Source organism: Emys orbicularis, chromosome 5, assembly GCF_028017835.1.
Source record: "Emys orbicularis isolate rEmyOrb1 chromosome 5, rEmyOrb1.hap1, whole genome shotgun sequence".
NCBI classification, from domain to species: domain Eukaryota; kingdom Metazoa; phylum Chordata; order Testudines; family Emydidae; genus Emys; species Emys orbicularis.
The window spans coordinates 89,462,492-89,476,274 of record NC_088687.1 but is presented as its reverse complement, the minus strand read 5'-3'; positions in this window follow the sequence as shown (position 1 = coordinate 89,476,274).

The window sequence follows — 13,783 nt, the reverse complement described above, 5'->3', positions numbered from 1 at the left end:
TTTATTTTTGCGATGGACAAATCTGTTGTGCGGTCAGCACAGGGAATGTGATCTTTCAGATAGCTACAGCCGATACTATTCATGGTTTTGAAAATCATGGACCATGACAAGAGATAAACCCCAAATGAGATGATACTCTAGGAGCCTTGTGTTTCCTGTGGTCTTGCCTTGCCTGTTTTTATCTCCTTTCTGCTGAGGTAGGCCTTGTCTACACTACCCGGGTAAATCAACCTAAGTTATGCTACTCCAGGTATGTGAATAACATAGCTGAAGTCGACATAGTTTAGGTCGACTTACCACAGTTTCTTCACTGTGCTGCGTCGATCGGAGATGCTCTCTGGTCGACTTACATTACTCTTCTCGGGGAGCTGGAGTACCGGAGTCAACCAGAGAATGCTCTGCTGTTGATTTACCAGGTCTTCACTAGACCCGCTAAATCGACACCTGCTGCATCGATTGCAGCAGCATTGGTAGGGAAGACAAGCCCTTAGTTAGATACCACATGCATCTTTCCTGCTACACAGCAATACAATTAAAAACACTCTATGGCCATTGGTGCTCCTATACCTGCAGCCTTATCTAAATGTATTTGTCAGCAAACCCTGAAAGTTAATACATATGGCATTTTTAAAAAGTGATGTTTGTGTGCTTATTTACATTTGTTTTGAAATGACTGTACCTTGAACTCCGAAGGATTAAGCTAATCAGATCCAAAGTACAGCACTAATAAAATATTACTTTCTTTTCCTAGTTTACCATGTTCCTCTCTAACTTGTGCTTCTTTAAGTTCTTCCCCAAAACACTCTGTTCCCAACAGACCTACAAGCTCTATTCCTCCACTCTAAGAATGTTTATGAATAACTTGCTTGATTCACCTTTGCTAGCAGAAGAGGAACAGCTTGCAAACTCCAGCAGGCCAGCTGAACCAGTGAGGGCATTCACCTCTATAAGGGAGAATAGACATTGTTTGTTTGTATTGCCACCCTCCCTACTTTCTGTTGGTGGGGTGCATGTTTTTATCCAGTATCTTCAGAAGAAACCCATTAGTGAAGGCTAGGTAGGAGACAGTAGCTCACTTTCTTGCTGGCGGTGATTGTGGCCCAACAAATATTACTAAAATATTAAATACTATGTAAACAGCTCTTGGAACTAACAAAATGTTTGTGCTGAACTTCACTGCTGAATTATTTGCTTTGTGGTATATTCTATCCCCATATCTGTCTATTAACATTGTACGCCCTTTTGCATAGGGACCTTGTCTACTCACCTGTCTCTAAAGTGTCTGGAACAATTTTGGTATGATATAAACAATAATTTGCAAGATGAAATATCACAGTTCTAGATGTTCTTAAAAGCCTTTTTACGTTCTCTTTTGGAAGACTGATACAAATCAAGAGAAATTTTTTCTGCCACTTCATACAGACCATGTGACTGGGTGATTTAGGGAAAATTTGTACTTTTTCCACAAATGCCTTTTGTAGTTTAATTTGTTTTTGGTTTTTTACATTCCACAGCAAGGTCTTCGTGGTTGTGAAACTATGCCTGTCACACTATTCTAACAATCCATTCTAGCCATAAAAACCTTTCTTATGGTAAAGCACCTAACATGGATGTTTTCAGCCAGAGAGAAATTAAAACAATACTTTCTAATAGTTTTGCGATAACAGTAAAACTAATTTTTTGCATTATTTCCTTGTTTGCTGAGGTTATTCTGTGAATCAATATGATTAACAGAATAACATTCATAGAGTTTAGTATGTCCTCTTAAAACTGTAGTTTAGTCCATTTCAGAAAACGTCTATCCCTGTATGTGAATTGGAATACACTATTACCAAGCAATGAAAATTGTATAGACAGATACTTTAGAAGAGAAATTAAAAATAAACTAATGAAAGAATTATTCAGTTCTTCATATGGAGATTTTTAAATCCAATAGCATCACACATTCAGCAGCCTAACATTAAAATTGGCTATTATATCAGAGGGCTGGAGGGTAGCAAATATAATACCTACCTTTTGAAAAGACACAGGAGTAAATCCTTGGAATTACAGACTGGCAAGCCTTATTTCAGTACCAGGAAAACAGGTTAAAACTATATTTAAAAATGGAATGTCTAAACAACTAGATTAGCATAATGACATGAATAAGCCAGCAAGACTTCTACAAAGGAAATTAAACAGTTTTTTTCAGCATGGCGAAAGTGAGAAGCTCAAGATTTGATATTAGGACTGTTTTTGTTTTAAGTATTAATGATCCAGAAAAGAATAATGGTAGCAAAGTTTGCAGATGACTGAGAAAATTGTGAGAACTTCATAGGGACCTAACAAAGCTAGGTAAAAGGGCAGCATAATGGCAGATGGAATTCATTGTTGACAAGTGAACTTAATGCATATTGGAATTCATATAATTAATAGTAAGAATAATCTTGCTTATTTAGTCCACCCTCATTTTCATTGATGCAAATCATGGGGTATTTACCACTTACCATGTTGGAAGTATTTCACAGCCAGTACACCTCACTTTTAGTAATCTTTTCCTTGGTGTTAAGCCTAATTTTTCATTTGCTCAGTTTCAGCCCATTCATGCTTCCTGTACCCTTTGAATCAGCACAAAGAATCTGAAATACATCTTCTCCCTCCTTTTTTGGCTTACTATCATTTTCTTCTGAAAATATTATAAATATTTTGCTTAACATCTTCCACATGAATCTATTTCCCATTCAATAATATGTGAATAGCCACTGGAGCAGATTCTCCACCTTACTAGATCTCTACTGTCCACTCAGAAGGTTTTCAGGAAGACTCCATATCTCTTCTAGCCAGTGTATTTGGTACAAATCAAAAGCCTGAGCAGATTCCAGACCCACCCTTCACTAAAACATTGTCCAAGATGAGAGAATAAAAACATTAAGAAATAGAAGAAAACTGTATAATCCATCAGACCTTTCTTTCAAAATCCAAGAAGTTTAAATGGACATACACAGCATATATAAGAAAAAAAATTATTTTTCTTCCACAGCTTTAACATGCGAATAGAACAAAGATATCATAGGGGATCAAGTATAATATTGAAATGTGTAAGTTTATCACATCATGAGATATGGCTATAGCAAGTTATTACCATAATGGAATCAGTAGCCTCATGGACCAAATTCTGCCTTAAAATATACCATTACAACCTCTTTGATTCCTACCAAATCAGTAATGTTCTTTAAAAATTCAAGCAGATTCACAAGGCACACTCTTTTTTATGAAGCCACAACTAAATTAGACAGTGTTTACTAAATATTCCATTCTAACTACTTAGTTCTTTTTTTATTAGCATTTCTAGTATCTCCCCTCCTGGTGAAGTGAAGTAAGGTTACAGACTTGTATGCCTAGATTCTTCTATGTCATTTTACAGATAACGGGAACAAATTATTCACCATTCAGTCCTTTTGTGTGATCCTCACACTGGAGAATTAATGAATATTATCTCTAAAGCTGTTACTCCTTTTGCACCTTGAGATTTTGCTTGCTACTCTGTCGACGTTTATTCACTTTTTGCCTATCTGCTCCAATGTAATGTCAAATGTTTCTAACATTTCTCTCTGCCCAATTGGTGAAGCTTTACCCTAGCCAATGGAGTCTTGCCTTCTCATTTGTGAATAAAGAGGTGATTGATATCAACTTGTCTTCTACAGTCATCCTTAGAGGTCATACTAGCTTCTTCCCTGTTTGCCTGGGTCCTGTTAAATTTTAAGGTTCAATTTTCTTCTCAAGTCATGCATGTAATTCTCATCAGTGTGTGTGTGTGTGTGCACTCACAGAACACTAAGGACAGAACATAAAGACCCTTTTGTATTTAAATTATTAATTTCCCTCATTTAGCCACTGTACTTAGGAAAATTGTATCTGTAGTATTTATTTACTCTCCCCTTTTTTTTTTGTTGGTCTGTATTCTTTATTTCCAACCCCTGGTATTTTAGTAGCCTTATAAATTGTTTTCCTTTTACCACTAATCCTCCAAATTTATCCACATGATGATAAATATATAGAAAAATACCAAATGTGTTACTGACAGTGGTACCAGGTTATTTTTTTTTTACAATGTTCTTTCTCTATGTTCTCAATGTTCATCTCCTACCTTTTGCTTTTCATCCTTTCTTCTGTTCTGCTTTGTATAGTATCACATTGAATATCATTTCTTTTTTGTATTTGATGTACATGTTATGCAGTAGAAGGAAATCCTTGCCTTACCTGACTTCTTCTGTTGAATAATCTCCAGTTTGTATTTGAGTAATAAAATATCCCATTACTTCTTTGAGTTCTTCACATTGTGCAGCTGGTGGATACATGGGAAATGGTTGTTACCTTTTGTTTTCTTTGGGTTGGTAAATCTCACCTGTGCAATGAACATGAAGGGCCAGAGGGAGCTATGCCAGTTTGCATCGGCTGAGAATTTGGCCCTAAAAATGAAACCTAGTAATGGGATATGTTAACTATAACATTTGACAGTCTTGAAAAAAGTAGGGTGGTGGCTGTTTTGGTTTCTTTTTCAGCTCATATTTGCATGTGTTTAAAAAGTAATGTTTGAAATGACGTTCATGCTGTATAAACAGAGCTACAAGCAACATCACAAATCCACCATTGTCCCTCTTCAGAGAAAGTTAAAAATACTAAATTACTTGGTTGCTGTTTGTCACTGAACAACCATGTAAATCTTTACTGAAACAGTGTCCATCAATAAAGGATTTAAGAAATAACATGTCTCCTTGTATGCATCCTCTCTCCTGCCATCACTGACCTCAATGAGGTAAGATATATCAAGAGCCAATGACTGGAGAAAGGAAGTTATTTTCTTTTATAAAAGTACATAAAACAATATGATAGGAATGCTGCTGCTTGCTGCCCCCTGACCCCAGTATTGCCTCTGCCATTGTTACTTCAGCTGTTGATCACTTTGGTGACAAAAATAAATGCATATAATGATTGAAAAGGGGGGGAGGGCAGAAGCTGTGAGTGTGTGTGTGTGTGTTTGGTTTTCTTTTCACTGCAGAAAAAATAATGTGATACAGCACATTTGCATATTGTTCACGCTCTGTGAGCTCCATTATTTGTGTAATAATTTCTGACTTTACAGTACAGAGTAATGTAAGTAGTGTTTTCTTCTGAAGCTGCTCCAATCTCTGCCATAATGAATTTTTTATAGTTTTACTCTAGTTATCAATACATTTTTACACCATGAAAAATAACACAGCAATAGGCAAACTGGGACCAAATGCCAATCACAAGATATGATCATGAGTGGGGTTAACAGAAAGATTTCTTACTGGGTAAATATAACAATAATACAAGAAGAAAAACAGTTTGCTTAAATATGTACTGAACAGCTTCTTCCAGAGTTAGTCATTTTTCCATAGAGGGGACTTCTTATGCCTTTGCAAGTCCACTGTTCTAGCAGCAGAGTGTTGATTTCTCCATTTTGCTGAAATAACAGTTTTTGAATTGCTGGCATTTAATGTTGAAATAATTAGTTACTTTCTTTTATAGTGATCTTGAATATTGTCCCTCCTGCCCTACCCAGAAAGCATTTATAAGCTGCTCTCTTATGTGAGAAAACTGTTTTGTAACTTGCTTGCAAAAATATTTAAACTGGTATGTTCCCACCACAAGAGAGAGAAACTATATGAACTACTGTATTTCAGTCACATGGGGAATTATTCATTTAGTCTGTGCAGAGCAAAATAAGCACAGTAAAGAATATAATACAGAGTAGTAAGATGACAAGTGCATTCTATGATTTGCTTGTATGCTTTAAGGCAATGCAATTTAAAAAACGTACTTTCAGTTATTGCCTTGGGTCTCTCTCCAGCTTCAATGCAAGTATTCTTGTTGAAGGTCCATACTGATTTTCTTGATGTTATTTTCTCCCCAAATGCCCTCTTCTGTTTCTGATAAATTCTTTTTCACCAATGCTGCCTCCTTTCTATTCCTGACAGTCCCTCTTATAGAAGAATTTCCCTTTGCAATGAAATTCCAAATTTACTTCTACTTGGCAGTCAGCTTTCAGTTAAATGCACAATATAGCGTTTTTCAGTTTACTGTATGGATGGGCTTCCTGCTGTACTTTGCTTTGCAGAGCTATTTGTTATTGTCCATAAGTAGTTAAATACCACGTTGTTCATGAATGTGGACCTACATTAACTCCTATAAATTCCACTTTTACACTGTTTAAGCTCTATTACCTTTATATATGCATCTGCCTCTCTACCAGAACATTATGATTCCCTCTTTTCTCCATGTTGACTGGAGAAGAGCAAATAAGTTTACTTACAATACAAACAAAACCACCCTTCACCCCAAAGTCACATTGAAACTTAATTTGAACGTATTTTGGGTTCAAAGTTTGGCTTCTCTATTTTTAAATGCTTTTGTGCATCTTTGCACTTCCTGCATCAAGCTGGAAGCCAAATGGCTGACCGCTGTTTTCACCGTATTTTTGGTCAAACCCAAAAGCGGGAAGTCCCAAGATTCTTGAGAAGGAGTCTTTTTTTTCTTGAGACCTCCTGCCCAATTTTTCAGTCTCAAGAGGTTTTGATAAGATTCAGATAACCATTGGGTGCTTTCCTGAAATGATCTACCAATTTTTTTGAGACTATTGTCTACTTGTTCGTTCTCCATGCAGACATAAATTCTTCACAATTCCCTTTTTCTTTAACACTACCGGTTCTTGGTTTGTTGATATCAAACCAATATCCCCATTTGGTTTAATCAATACAGTATCTCAGAATGCTCTAGGGCCCAACAATTTTAAATCCTTTAAAACCACCTCTCAAGCCATGTATTTAGATATCTTGCCTATTTTACCCCACTTCTTTATGAAGTAGACAAAAAATTAAGCCTCTGCATACTATTTTTCCTTAACAATTCTTCAGTGTGGCTGTTTGTTCAGAACTATTAGCCTAATTTTGTCAATATTTCTGATCTACATTCACCAATTAATTAAAGAAAAAGTTTGTGAAGGCATGGTCCTTCCTCAGAAGGCTACCACTGAACCAAAACCCCTCCCTCTGCTCTCTAATCATTTGTGTCTTTCATAGTCTTTGTCCTCATGAGCAGATGCTAGAGGCTTTTATGTATGTATTTGAGCAGTGATTCTCAACCAGGGATATGTGAACCCCTAGGGGTACACGGAGGTCTTACAGAGGATACATCAACTCATCTAGATATTTGCCTAGTTTTACAACAGGCTACATATAAAGTACTAGCGAAGTCAATACAAACTAAAATTTCATACAGAAAATGACTTGTTTATACCACTCTACATACAATACACTGAAATGTAAGTACAATATTTATATTCCTGTTGATTTATTTTATAATTATAAGGTAAAAATGAGAAAGTCAGCAATTTTTTCAGTAATAGTGTGCTGTGACACTTTTATATTTTTATGTCTGATTTTCTAATACTGTGTGCAGATGTGGTTGCACCATCTCAAAAAAGATATATTGGAATTGGAAAAGGTTCAGAAAAGGGCAACAAAAAATATTAGGGGTATAGAACAGCTTCCGTATGTGGAGAGATTAATAAGACTGGGACTTTTCAGCTTGGAAAAGAGACGACTAAGGGGGGATATGATAGAGGTCTATAAAATCATGACTGGTGTAGAGAAAATAAATAAGGAAGTGTTATTTACTCCTTCTCGTAACAAAAGGACTAGGGCCCACCAAATGAAATTAATAGGCAGCAGGTTTAAAACAAACAAAGGGAAGTATTTTTTTTCACACAATGCACCATCAACCTGTGGAACTCCTTGCCAGAGGATGTTGTGAAGGCCAAAACTATAACAGGGTTCAAAAAAGAACTAGAAAAATTCATGGGCGGCTAGGTCCATCAATGGCTATGAGCCAGGATGAGCAGGGATGGTGTCCCCAGCCCAGGCGTGGGCAAACTTTTTGGCCTGAGGGCCACATTGGGGTTCCAAAACTGTATGGAGGGCTGGTGTACTGTATTAAATTGCTTCCCATAGGAATGTGCTCCTTACTTAGGGTGTACTATTTACGGCTGCCAGTCCTGGTGCTCTGAACGGCATGGTAGGGGGGTGGGGAGTGGGGGGGTTGGATAAGGGGCGGTGGGTCCCCGGGGGGCAGTCTGGGGTCAGGGAGCATGGGGCAGTTGGATGGGGCAGAGGTTCTGGTGAGGGGGGTGGTCGGGGAGCGGGGGGGTTGGATAGGCATGGGAGTCCTGGGGGGCCTGTCAGGGGCAGGGGTGTGGATAGGGGTCAGGGCAGTCAGGGGAAAGGGAGGGGGTTGGGTAGGGGGTGGGGTCCCAGGGGGGCTGTTAGGGGTGGGGGGTCCCAGGAGAGGGCGGTCAGGGGACAAGGAGCAGGGGGGGTTGGATGGGTTAGGGGTTCTGAGGGGTGCAGTCAGGGGGTTGGAAGTGGGAGGGGGTGGATAGGGGCGGGGGCCAGGCTGTTTGGGGAGACACAGCCTTCCCTACCCGGGGTGTAGTGTATTAAATTCCTCCCCATAGGAATGTGCTACTTACGAAGCACCAGGACTGGCAGCCATAAGTAGTACACCATAAGTAGCACATTCCTATGGGGAGCAATTTAATACACTACACCCAGCGGCTCACGCAGCCACGCTGCCCGGCAGGAACTCGCAGCCCTGCCACCCAGAGCGCTGGTGGCACAGCAAGCTGAGGCTGCGGGGGAGAGGCCGGGGGCTAGCTTCTAATACAGGGCTGGGCAGGATGGTCCCGCGGGCCATAGTTTGCCCACCTCTGTCCTAGCCTCTGTTTGCTAGAAGCTGGAAATGGGTGACGGGATGGATCACTTGATGATTACCTGTTCTGTTAATTCCCTCTGGGGCACCTGGCATTGTCCACTGCCAGAAGACAGGATACTGGGCTAGATGAACCTTTGGTCTGACCCAGTATGGCCATTCTTATGTAAGCAAGTAGTTTTTAAGTGAGGAGAAAATTGGGATATGCAAGACAAATCAGACTCTGGAACGGGGTACAGTAGTCTGGAAAGTTTGAGAGCCACTGTATTAGAGGAAACACATACAAGACAAAAAGTAAATTCATGAATAATGGCTAAATTGCCATGAGTCTAACTCTGCAACTCAGGGGAGGAAGGGTGTAAGTAGAGGCACAGAGAGAAAAGCAGCCTTCATGTGGCTGCTATCAATCTATTGTATATATGAGTGGGCATGTGGTGGGTCCTTTGCCCTCCAATATACCAACAAGCATGGCAGAGGAAGTAAACTTTGTCCGGTAAAGGGGCTCATTATCATTAAGTTCCCCTCCCCTTGGGAGCAATTTAATGCCAGGTCTGGTCTTTGGACAATTTATGTATTTGCAGGGGGCTTAGAGTAAAAGTTAGGCCTTAATAAGCAGAGTGATTAAATTAGTGACTCAGCAAGGGCTGAGAAACTGAAAATCTTTTTTATATTTGTCTTCAACAAGAGCAATGACGAACAGGAATTTGGACGATTAAGGGATACGTTTGGGTGGCTGTGAAATGAAACCCACAGTCAGAAGCAGAGTGTATACATGTATGTGACTGTGTGTTCCCAACATGCAGCGGCGGGGAGCTCTGAGCCCTTTAAATCCCGGCCCTAGCCCGGCTGCCGGAGCTGCGGGGGGGAGATTTAAAGGGCTCGGGGCTCCCCCCAGCTTGACTTAACAGAGAAATCTTCGGTGAGCTTAAACATAAAAAGGAAGGAAGTGGAAATTTGACAGATGACTAGGGAGGAATAAAAATATTCCATGCAGTGGTATAATCAGGAAGGCCAAAACACAATTGGAGTTGCAGCTAGCAAGAGAGGTGAAGGGTAACAAGAAGGGTAACAACTGAGGAGAGTTGGCAGTTTTTCAAAGGGACACTATTAAGGGCCCAAAAGCAAGCTATTCCACTGGTTAGGAAAGATAGAAAATGTGGCAAAAGACCACCTTGGCTTAACCACGAGATCTTGCATGATCTAAAAAATAAAAAGGAGTCATATAAAAAATGGAAACTAGGACAGATTACAAAGGATGAATATAGGCAAACAACACAGGAATGCAGGGGCAAGATTAGAAAGGCAAAGGCACAAAATGAGCTCAAACTAGCTACGGGAATAAAGGGAAACAAGAAGACTTTTTATCAATACATTAGAAGCAAGAGGAAGACCAAAGACAGGGTAGGCCCACTGCTTAGTGAAGAGGGAGAAACAGTAACAGGAAACTTGGAAATGGCAGAGATGCTTAATGACTTCTTTGTTTCGGTCTTCACCGAGAAGTCTGAAGGAATGCCTAACATAGTGAATGCTAATGGGAAGGGGGTAGGTTTAGCAGATAAAATAAAAAAAGAACAAGTTAAAAATCACTTAGAAAAGTTAGATGCCTGCAAGTCACCAGGGCCTGATGAAATGCATCCTAGAATACTCAAGGAGCTAATAGAGGAGGTATCTGAGCTTCTAGCTATTATCTTTGGGAAATCATGGGAGACGGGAGAGATTCCAGAAGACTGGAAAAGGGCAAATATAGTGCCCATCTATAAAAAGGGAAATAAAAACAACCCAGGAAACTACAGACCAGTTAGTTTAACTTCTGTGCCAGGGAAGATAATGGAGCAAGTAATTAAGGAAATCATCTGCAAACACTTGGAAGGTGGTAAGGTGATAGGGAACAGCCAGCATGGATTTGTAAAGAACAAATCATGTCAAACCAATCTGATAGCTTTCTTCGATACGATAACGAGTCTTGTGGATAAGGGAGAAGCTGTGGATGTGGTATACCTAGACTTTAGTAAGGCATTTGATACAGTCTCGCATGATATTCTTATCGATAAACTAGGCAAATACAATTTAGATGGGGCTACTATAAGGTAGGTGCATAACTGGCTGGATAACCGTACTCAGAGAGTTGTTATTAATGGTTCCCAATCCTGCTGGAAAGGCATAACGAGTGGGGTTCCGCAGGGGTCTGTTTTGGGACCGGCTCTGTTCAATATCTTCATTAATGACTTAGATATTGGCATAGAAAGTACGCTTATTAAGTTTGCGGATGATACCAAACTGGGAGGGATTGCAACTGCTTTGGAGGACAGGGTCATAATTCAAAATGATCTGGACAAATTGGAGAAATGGTCTGAGTTAAACAGGATGAAGTTTAACAAAGACAAATGCAAAGTGCTCCACTTAGGAAGAAAAAATCAGTTTCACACATACAGAATGGGAAGAGACTGTCTAGGAAGGAGTACGGCAGAAAGGGATCTAGGGGTTATAGTGGACCACAAGCTAAATATGAGTCAACAGTGTGATGCTGTTGCAAAAAAAGCAAACATGATTCTGGGATGTATTAACAGGTGTGTTGTGAGCAAGACACGAGAAGTCATTCTTCCGCTCTACTCTGCTCTGGTTAGGCCTCAGCTGGAGTATTGTGTCCAGTTTTGGGCACCGCATTTCAAGAAAGATGTGGAGAAATTGGAAAGGGTCCAGAGAAGAGCAACAAGAATGATTAAAGGTCTTGAGAACATGACCTATGAAGGAAGACTGAAAGAATTGGGTTTGTTTAGTTTGGAAAAGAGAAGACTGAGAGGGGACATGATAGCAGTTTTCAGGTATCTAAAAGGGTGTCATAAGGAGGAGGGAGAAAACTTGTTCACCTTAGCCTCTAAGGATAGAACAAGAAGCAATGGGCTTAAACTGCAGCAAGGGAGGTCTAGGTTGGACATTAGGAAAAAGTTCCTAACTGTCAGGGTGGTTAAACACTGGAATAAATTGCCTAGGGAGGTTGTGGAATCTCCATCTCTGGAGATATTTAAGAGTAGGTTAGATAAATGTCTATCAGGGATGGTCTAGACAGTATTTGGTCCTGCCATGCGGGCAGGGGACTGGACTCGATGACCTCTCGAAGTCCCTTCCAGTCCTAGAATCTATGAATCTATGAATCTATAAGAAGGGTTTCTACAGGTATGTTAGCAACAAGAAGGTGGTCAGGGAAAGGTGGGACCCTTACTGAATCGGGGAGGCAACCTAGTGACAGATGATGTGGAAAAAGCTGAAGTACAGTATGGAGAGGAGGTGAGCAGCCCTTAGTGATGAAAGAACAGGTTAAGGACTATTTAGAAAAGCTGGACATGCACAGTGGGGCCGAATGCAATGCATCTGAGGGTGCTGAGGGAGTTGGCTGATGTGATTGCAGAGCCATTGGCCATTATCTTTGAAAACTCATGGTGATTGGGTGAAGTCCCGAATGATTGGAAAAAGGCAAATATAGTGCCCATCTTTAAATAAAGGGAAGAAGGAGCATTTGGGGAACTACAGACCAGTCAGCCTCACCTCAATCTCTGGAAAAATCATGGAGCAGGTCCTCAAGGAATCCATTTTGAAGCACTTGGAGAAGAGGATAAACCGGAAGTGTTTAGCGCATATAAAATGTTGAATTATTGTCTTACTTTACTCCTCTCTTCATTTCCTTTTCTCACTCTTGGCTTTGCGCTTTCCATCATGTTATGTCTGGATCAGTTGTGGTGTTTTCTCAGCTGAGCATTCTGTATCTCCTTTTAAATCCCCACCTCTTCATGAAATCATCTTGCTGTCTTTTCAGCAAAATGGGGATTTAATAATCCCCTCACACTGCAGCTTCTGACCAATTGGCATCTGTTTTGCCATGTGTCTGGTATCTTGTAAACTCTGTGATGGGAACTATATTTGTAAATATTCTTAAACTTGATGGTGTTTGTATGGATATTTCATAATAATTAATAATGCCATAAACAAACTGATTATTCCCCTCAAATATCTGCATAGTAGGTATGCCAGGGAACTCAACTTATCTGTAAGAAGTTGCGAAATAATATTTTACAAGAAGCTAAAGAGGAATGTTGTAGTGAAACTATAGCAATCCTTCCCTGCTGTCCTCTAAAATATTGCAGTCCTGTGGACACGTCACCAGACCAACAGGAAGGATTCTATTTCTGGGTTATCATTATTATTTCTGTGTGTGACTTTGAGCTAGTCACTTTGGGTTCGATCCATAAAGGGATTTAGTCACTGCAACACCTAACTTTTAGGCACTCTATGGAATTCTCAATCTTGAGTTAAGCACTAGGTTCGATAGACAATGCATAGGGAGAATTTTGTGCCTAAGAATGGGATTCACAGATCCAGCAAGCTGAACAGAGAGCCACCTAAACTAGTCAGTAGGAAATGCTGAGGAGAAGGGTATGGCCTAACTCCTGCCCCTCAAAGGTACTTAGGTGCCTAACTCCAGGCCAGAGAGAGGCACTTATGTCTACTCAGGATTCAAAGATATGAACCTGATCCTGGAGTTAGATACCTAGTCCAGGTCAGGACTTTCTCATAAAGTGTGTGTGTGGGGGGGGGTGAGAGAGAGAGAGAGAAAGATTGCCCTCTCCCACAGCCCATTATAGCCAATAGAACGGTGGTTAGGGCACTCTCTTGGGAGGAGGGAGACCTGTGATCCAAGTCCTTGCTCAAAAGAGTGGTGATTCAAACATGGATCTCCCACATCTCAGGTGAATGCACTAACCACTGATCTATTGGGTACAATGAAGATGGTGACCATCATTGATCTGCTTGCCCGAGCTACCTTTTGTGCAGGTTAGGTGTGCTCTGAGAAAACCTAGTTCATGAATCCTGCCAGTGCTAAGATGTAAGATAGGGTGCCAAGCAGCTCAGTGGCTTCAGTGCTTAGGCAGTTTTGCTCATGACCACAGGTAGAAACATAGGGACTTTAGGGAGCAGCTGAGTGAGTGTTTTGAGAAGCAGAATGGCACCTAAATGTTGG